We start from the raw sequence: 7,729 nt of genomic DNA on the forward strand, positions 1-7,729 counted from the left end.
TACATGCCTGCATATACCAGTAAATATCATTTTCTTTCCATATATGGGCATCAAATTGAGTGGCTAAAACAAATTTTTAAATGAAAATATTTAGATATTGTTCTGTTGAACATTATGATCCGAATATATATTACAATGGTTCTAAAGACACTCTCTGTTTTATATATATTTTACCTAAGACCACCAAAATGTTTTTTATTACTGAAGTTACATTCATTTTATTTAAGATTTAAGCCGGACATTCATTCACAAGTGATATGTTTTGTTTTGTGAGTGGTGACAGAATTCTTCTCTTCTTCAAAATGACTATAAAATATCAGTTTATTCTGGAAGTGGCAAATTCTCTTTTCTATTCCCTCCACTCCATTTTGATGCTTTCTCCAGGTTATCATCAACTGATTTTTCAAGTTCGCTTTTCTATGAAAGATAACTGGAAACAACCCTTATTCCCATGTGCACCTTGATGTATTTTAATCCAATATGTGCATACAATAGAAGTTATACTTCATGTAAAAAAATATTATATTATGAGAAAGTTTTGCAATGTTTCCCAGGCTAACTTCTGTCTCAGCCTCCAGAGGAGCTGGAAACAACAGTTGTACACGACTGGGCTTCCCTTCAAAATTTTTAATGTGTCATTTTGCTCATAGGAAGTACTATTGCTGTAATTCAAAGGAAAATATGAGACTGAGAGAATGGACTCCAGAGATGTGGCCATGGGACTGATGTTCTTATCACAGACTGCAGAAGGAGTTCTGGGAAATTTCTCTCTACTTTATTACTATTTAGTCCTTTTCTGCAATGAGTGCAAATTAAGATCCACTGATTTGATTCTCAGGCATCTGGTCATAGCCAACTCCTTGGTCACTCTCTCTAAAGGAATTCCCCATAAAATGACAACTCTTGGCTGAAACATTACTTCAATGACTATGTGTGGAAACTTCTTTTCTACATGCAGCGAGTGGGCAGAAGCATGTCCATTTTCATCACCTGCCTCTTGAGCATCTTCCAGAACATCACCATCAGCCCCATGAACTCCTGTTGGAAGGATCTCAAATGAAAAGCTCCAAAGTATATTGGTTTCTCTATTTCCCTCTGCTGGATCCTGTACCTGGTTTTGAATTCCATTTTTCCTCTGAAGATATTTAGCAAATGGAGTATCAAAAACCTGACAAAGAAAACAAATTATGGGTACTGTTTTTCTCAAAGTGGCGACAAAATCTCAGAATCATTATATGCAGCCTTATTTGTATTTCCTGAGTTTGTCTTTTCTGTGCTCATGATCTGGTCCAGTGGCTCCATGGTTCTCCTTCTGTACAGGCACAAGCAGAGTGTTCAGCACATTCTCAGCATCAAACTTTCCCCCCCCGATCCTGCCCTGAGTCCAGAGCCACCCAGAGAATCATTGTCCTGGTGGGCACCTTTGTAAGTTTCCACACACTCTCCTCCATATTAAATGTTTGTGTTGCCCTTGATTTTAATCCCAGCTGATGGTTGGTGAACACCAATTCACTCATCTCCATGTGTTTTCCCACTGTCAGCCCCTTTCTTCTCATGAGCCCTGACTCCATCTATCCAGGCTCTACTTCTGAGGCATAAACCAATTTTAACTTTGTTCTCAAGTATATGAATTGTATTTTTTGCACAGTATGTAGTTGTTTAGTCTTATTCTTACTCAAAACACCAATCAAAAAACTTACAAAGAGTCCCTTGTCTTTCTATTGTAAACCCCAAAAGACATCGTGTTTCTCAGCTGTCTGAATGTGGTGTCAACATGGCCATGGTCCTGGGGAAGACTGAGTGGAAGGTGAAGAGATCTTTTATGTGCCCTGAACACAGTACAGGTCTGCTCCATGGTCATATCCTAAACCATGGTGCATTAGTTACCATGCAGAGAATGTTTTTAAACAGAAATACGGTGATAGACATCTAGCAGATATTCTGGAATACCATGATAATTTAGCTCCTTTTTCATACATGTTGCTTACCAGGCTAAGATGTAAGTAGGCTCACCATTACCATAGAGCACTGATGGTTTCAGGACTGTCCTCATTAACTGCACCCTGCCCAGAGTCACAGAAAACATTCAGCTCAAGCATCACCATCAATCAATTCCCACACAGGGCTAGAGGATTCCTGTGAACTTTCTACCCCATACAACAGGCTTGGAGAGACTCTTGGTCCATTTCTGGAATCCAGGCTAGGATTCTTATCATGGAGGCTGAACAGGAGACTGATTTTAAAACATTCTCCTTCTGAACCTTGAGAATCAGTTTTCAGTTTTACTTGGATTAAACCACACCAATCACTGTCAGTGAGGATTACATTAGTTAAATTAGGAGCCATAAGTAAGGAACTGGGGCTGGGGTTGGAAACCCATTTATATTTTCTGTCTTGAGTCCATTCTTCAGTAAGTGTTCTACTTTCTCTGTGGCTCTGAAATGCTCTTGGATTCAATCCAGAGTTCCCTGTTCTTACGTGATCACTTACCCAGACTCCTGAGATGGTCTTCCCTCCAGATGCTGGTCTCACACTGCCATTGCCTTACTCAGCAGGCTTTCTCTTTACCAGGATGGTGACCCCAGTGCAGAGGCCTCTGTGAATAAGACACCTATTGTAAGGAGGCTGCCAGCTTTTGTGATATGGGTCTCAGACTCTGTGACCTTTCCTCCCCTCAGACCTGCTGTCATCACTGTCCCTCTAGTAGCAATGGACATACAGGTTTGGGAACTTGAGGACACTGCTGAAAACTGTCTTCCCAAGGGATATTTACCAAAAACAATTATAAGTTTTCTCATAACCTGTCTTAAGGGGATCCAGAGTGTTTGGAGAGGCCCTGCCTTATCCAGGGTCCCTGAAGGTGGTGTGGATCTCACTTGGAAGGGGCAGGAAACACTGACCTCTGTCATGTGAAGGACTGGCAGTGAGTTGTGCATATCCTGTTGGATTCCTTGCTTCCTTGAGAAATTTTCTACCCCAAACCAAGTGACATCCTGCTCTTCATTTCCCTGAGTGGCACCATCATTGAAGGTATTAGCAGAGAAATGGAATGAGTGAAAATACCTGGGACGGGTTTTCAAACATTCACAAGACAAAACAGAAGATGATGCTGATAATTCACCTAGGATGTTATTGGATGTTTCTACACAAAAACAATTCAAGTTATTTGGACTCATTTGCATAATTTAATGATTGTATCTAAATTTTTAGCAAAATATAATTTTACCCCATTGGCCCCTATTGGTGACAGGAAGGAGACAGATCAACACCCATAGCAGAAACAGAGAAGCTTGAGAAGTTTTTCACATACATAAAAACCCCAAGGTAAGATTGTTTAGTAGGATGTTTGTATAGATCAGATGAGCAGTCCTAGTTACTTAAGAACATCAAATTGAACTTTGTGTTGGAGTGCAGGCCTGTGACCAGAGTGCCTTACGAGGCTGAGGCAGTAGGATCTCGAGTTCAAAGCCAGCCTCGTCAAATTGTAGCACTAAGCAACTCAGTGAGAACCTGTCTCTAAATAAAATACAAAATAGGGTTGTTGATATGGCTTTGTGGCCGAGTACGCTTGAGTTCAATCCCTCAGACCCCCCAGATAATCAAATAGTTTCCTTTAAAATTGTGCACCATTTTTTATGTGCAGGATTTTCAGTAATTAGTGCTTTGTTGCTCTGGTAAGAAACAGAAAGTATTAGTTGAAATTGACTCTGTTTTTTTATTTATTTTTGTTCTAATTAGTCATAAATGACAGCAGAATGCATTACACTTAATATTACATTTGTAGAGCACAATTTTTCACATCTCTGGTTGTATAAAATGTATAGTCACACCATTCATCTCTTCATACATGTTCTTAGGGTAATGATGTCCGTCTCATTTCACTATCTTTTCTACCCCCATGCCCCTCCCTTTCCCTCCAATCCTTTTGTCCTTTCTAGAGTTTATATATTTTCCCATGCTCCCCACTTACCTGCATTATAGATCAGCATCCTTATATTACAGAAAACGTTCAGCATTTGTTTTTTTGGCTGGGGGTAGTATTGGCTAACTTCACTTAGCACTATATTCACTTAGCACTATAGCACCATTTACCTGAAAATGCCATGATTTTATTCTATTTCAATGCTGAGTAATATTTTATTGTATATATATATATATATATATATATATATATATATATATATATATATATATATACCAAAGTTTTCCTATTCATTTATCTATGAAGGGCATCTTGGTTGGTTCCACAATTTAGCTATTGTGGAATGTTTTGCTATAAACATTGATGTGGCTGAATCTATGTAGTATGCTGTTTTTAAGACCTTTGGAAATAAACTGAACAGTGGGACAGCCGGGTCAAATGATGGTTCCATTTCAAGTTTTCTAAAGATTCTTCATACTGTTTTTTATATTGACTGCAGCAATTTGCAGTCCCACCAGAAATGTATGAGTGTACCTTTTCCTCCACATCATTGCCAACACTTATTGTTATTTGTATTCTTGATAAATGCAAGTCTGACTGAAGTGAGATGAAATCTTAGAGTAGTTTTGATTTGCATTTCTTTATTTGCTACAGATGCTAAACATATATATTCTGAGAAATATCTGTTCAGTTTTTTGGCCCATTTATTGATTGGGTATTTTTTTGGTGTTAAGATTTTTGAGTGATTTATATATCATAGAGATTAGTGCTGTATCTGATGTGCTTGTGGCAAAATTTTCTTTCTCATCTGTAGGCCCCCTATTCACTTCACTGATTGTTTCTTTTGCTGAGAAGAAACTTTTTGGTTTGAATCCATCCCATTTATCGATTTTTTATTTTAATTCTTGCATTATAAGAGTCTTATTAAGGAAGTTGGGGCCTAATCTGACATGATAGAGATTTGGGCCTTTTTCTTCCATTAGGCAGAGTCTCTTGTTTAATTCCTGGGTTCTTGATCCACTTTGAGTTGAGTTTTGTGCATGATGAGAAATAGAGGTTTAATTGCATTTTGTTACATGTGATTTCCAGTTTTCTAAGCACCATTTGTTTAAGAGGCTATCTTTTCTCCAATATATGTTTTTGGTGCCTTTGTCTAATATAAAATAACTGTAGTTATGTGGGTTAGTCTCTGTGTCCTCTATTCTGTACCATTGGTCTGCAGGTATATTTGGGTGCTGATATCATGTCATTTTTGTTACTATTGCTCTATAGTATAATTGAAGGTCTGCAATAGTAATGCCACCAGCTTCACTCATCTTGCTAGGGATTGCTTTAGCTATTCTGGGTTTCTGATTTTTCCAGATGAATTTTATGATTGCTTTTTATACTTCTATGAGAAATGTCATTGGGATTTTCATTGAGATTGCTTGGAATCTGTATAGTGCTTTTGGTAGTATGGTCTTTTTGACAATATAAATTCTGTCTACCCAAGAACAAGGTAGATCTTTTCATCTTCTAAGGTCTTTTTGTTTGTTTAGTGTTCTGTAGTTTTCATTGTAGAGGTCTTTCACCTCTAATTGATTCCAAGTAATTTTTTTTGGATTTTATTTTGAGTCTATTGTAAATGGAATGGTTTTCCTAGTTTCTCTTTTGAGGATTTGTCACTGATATATGGAAATGCCTTTGATTTATGGGTCTTGATTTTAAATCCTGCTACTTGGCTGAATTCATTTATTAGCTCTAGAACATTTCTGGTGGAATGTTTTGGGTCTTCTAGGATAGAATCATATTATTGGCAGATAGGGATTATTTAAGTTCTTCTTTTTCTATTCATATCCCTTTAATTTCCTTCATCTGTCTAATTGCTTTGGCCAGTGTTTCAAGAACTATGTTAAATAGAAGTGGTGAAAGAGAGCATTATTTTTTGTTTCAGTTTTTAGAAGAAATTATTTCAATTTTTCTTCATTGAGAATGATGATGGCTTGGGGCCTGGCATCGATAGCTTTTACAATGTGGAGATAGCCTACTTATATCTCTAGTTTTTCTAAGGTTTTGAACATGAAGGGGTGCTGCATTTGTGAAACGTTTTCTCTGCATCTCTTGAGATGATTATTTGATTTTTGTCTTTGAGTTTATCGATGTGGTGAATTGCATATATCAATTTCCATATTTTGAGCCAACCTTGCATCTCTGGGATGAACCCTACTTGATTGTGGTGCACTATCTTTTTGATATGTTTTTGTATTTGATTTTTCACAGATGTACTTGTCAACTATACCTTGTGGAAGCAGGGCAATGGGGAAGACTCTATATCATCTCCCCAGATCCTAAAACCAGGCTAGGGCTGATTGCCTTCTGTTGGATTTCCCTAGGGGTATGTCCTGAAATGCACACTCTGCTCCTCTTTTGCCAGGTCTGAAGAAGGGCCATCTCTCTAATGGAGAAGCTTTCACTCACTCTCCACTGGGGAGTGCTCAGAGAGGGAAGTGAGGCAGGTGGAGCATCTGGAGTGCTTGGTGGGCAGTCAGGCTGGCCCAAGGACGAGGGGCCCCATCAGCTGTGGGCAGACCTGCAGAGGAGCCCTCACAGTTACCAGTAGTGCTCAGAACTTCTCATTGCTGCTCACACTCTCCTAACCACTCACTGCACCTCATCCTCAGTGTTGAAGTTGGCACAGGAGGAACAGGACTCTTGGTCAGTAGGCCACCAACTGTTTATACAATACATTTTTCTCTCCCCCATGGAAAAACAGGAAGCCTTCACTGCTGTGCCCCGCTGGGGAAGAAGAATCAATATAAAGGGGAAATGGAATTTCTTATTCCTGAAGTCTGGCTACTTTTTTTGTTTGTTTGTTTTACATTGACTCATCCAAACATCTGCACTGTACATTTGGACTCTTACAAAGGTCTTTTCTCTCCTCAGTGGGGAGTTGTCAAAAATCAAAGCTTTTGTAGGAGATTAAGATTAAAAAGCTCCTATTCTGCAATCTTTGCTAAATCACCTCACCTAAAGTTTTATATTTTCAAAATGTCAAAACAAACAAAAAGACAAAACACACACAAAAAAAACTTCCACTGTGTTTGTGGTGGAATTTTAAAATTTTGGGGTATAAAATTTCTTCAGGAACAAGTACTAGCTGTGGAGGAGCCATAAGCTCTGATATTATTGAGAACATTTTAGAAGAGAAAGAAATGAAAATAATCAAAATTCACTTTGTCTTTTTGACTCATCAGAAACATCTGAGGCTCTTTCTGGTATTATAAGAGAAAAGAATTTTTATCTTCCTTTATACTTTTTGAAGCTATTTTTTGCTCATCTGGAACTACCCACCTTTCCAGAATTAAAAAAAAACTTATTCTAAAAATATCAAAACAAACTGAAAAGCAGCTTTGAAAGTCAAAAGCTTCCAGATAATAAGAGAACCACTAGGAAATGACAGTTTATGTCTTAAAATCTAGTTTTGCATTTTTAGCTTTTGTATTTTTTTCCATGGAAAAATAAATTCCATGCCTCTTAAAATGAGGCATCCTGCACTTGTTTGTCACATGTTCTCTGATAAATGGCAATTAAAAAAACCTAAGTAATACATGGACGTCTAATTCAGATTGTTTTGGTAGTTCTAAGAGTGTGCTATGGTATAGAACCAACATTTTGAATTATTTTCAAGACATACTCTCCATGTACAGTGATTCAGTTTTGTACCAGCTGTGACATACTTACTATATGGTGATCGCAAGGAAACTTCCACACAATGCCCATATTTGGAGATTTTCCCTATCAGGCTAAACATACCTGTTTCACAGTATA

At 37.8% G+C, this 7,729-nt stretch overlaps 1 pseudogene; it reads left to right on the forward strand.

Moving 5' to 3' along the window:
- Positions 1 to 695: 695 nt before the first annotated feature.
- LOC144371107 (vomeronasal type-1 receptor 4-like) lies at positions 696 to 1,599 on the forward strand (annotated as a pseudogene).
- Positions 1,600 to 7,729: the final 6,130 nt, after the last annotated feature.

The sequence above is a fragment of the Ictidomys tridecemlineatus genome, chromosome 15 (genome assembly GCF_052094955.1).
Source record: "Ictidomys tridecemlineatus isolate mIctTri1 chromosome 15, mIctTri1.hap1, whole genome shotgun sequence".
Taxonomy (NCBI): domain Eukaryota; kingdom Metazoa; phylum Chordata; class Mammalia; order Rodentia; family Sciuridae; genus Ictidomys; species Ictidomys tridecemlineatus.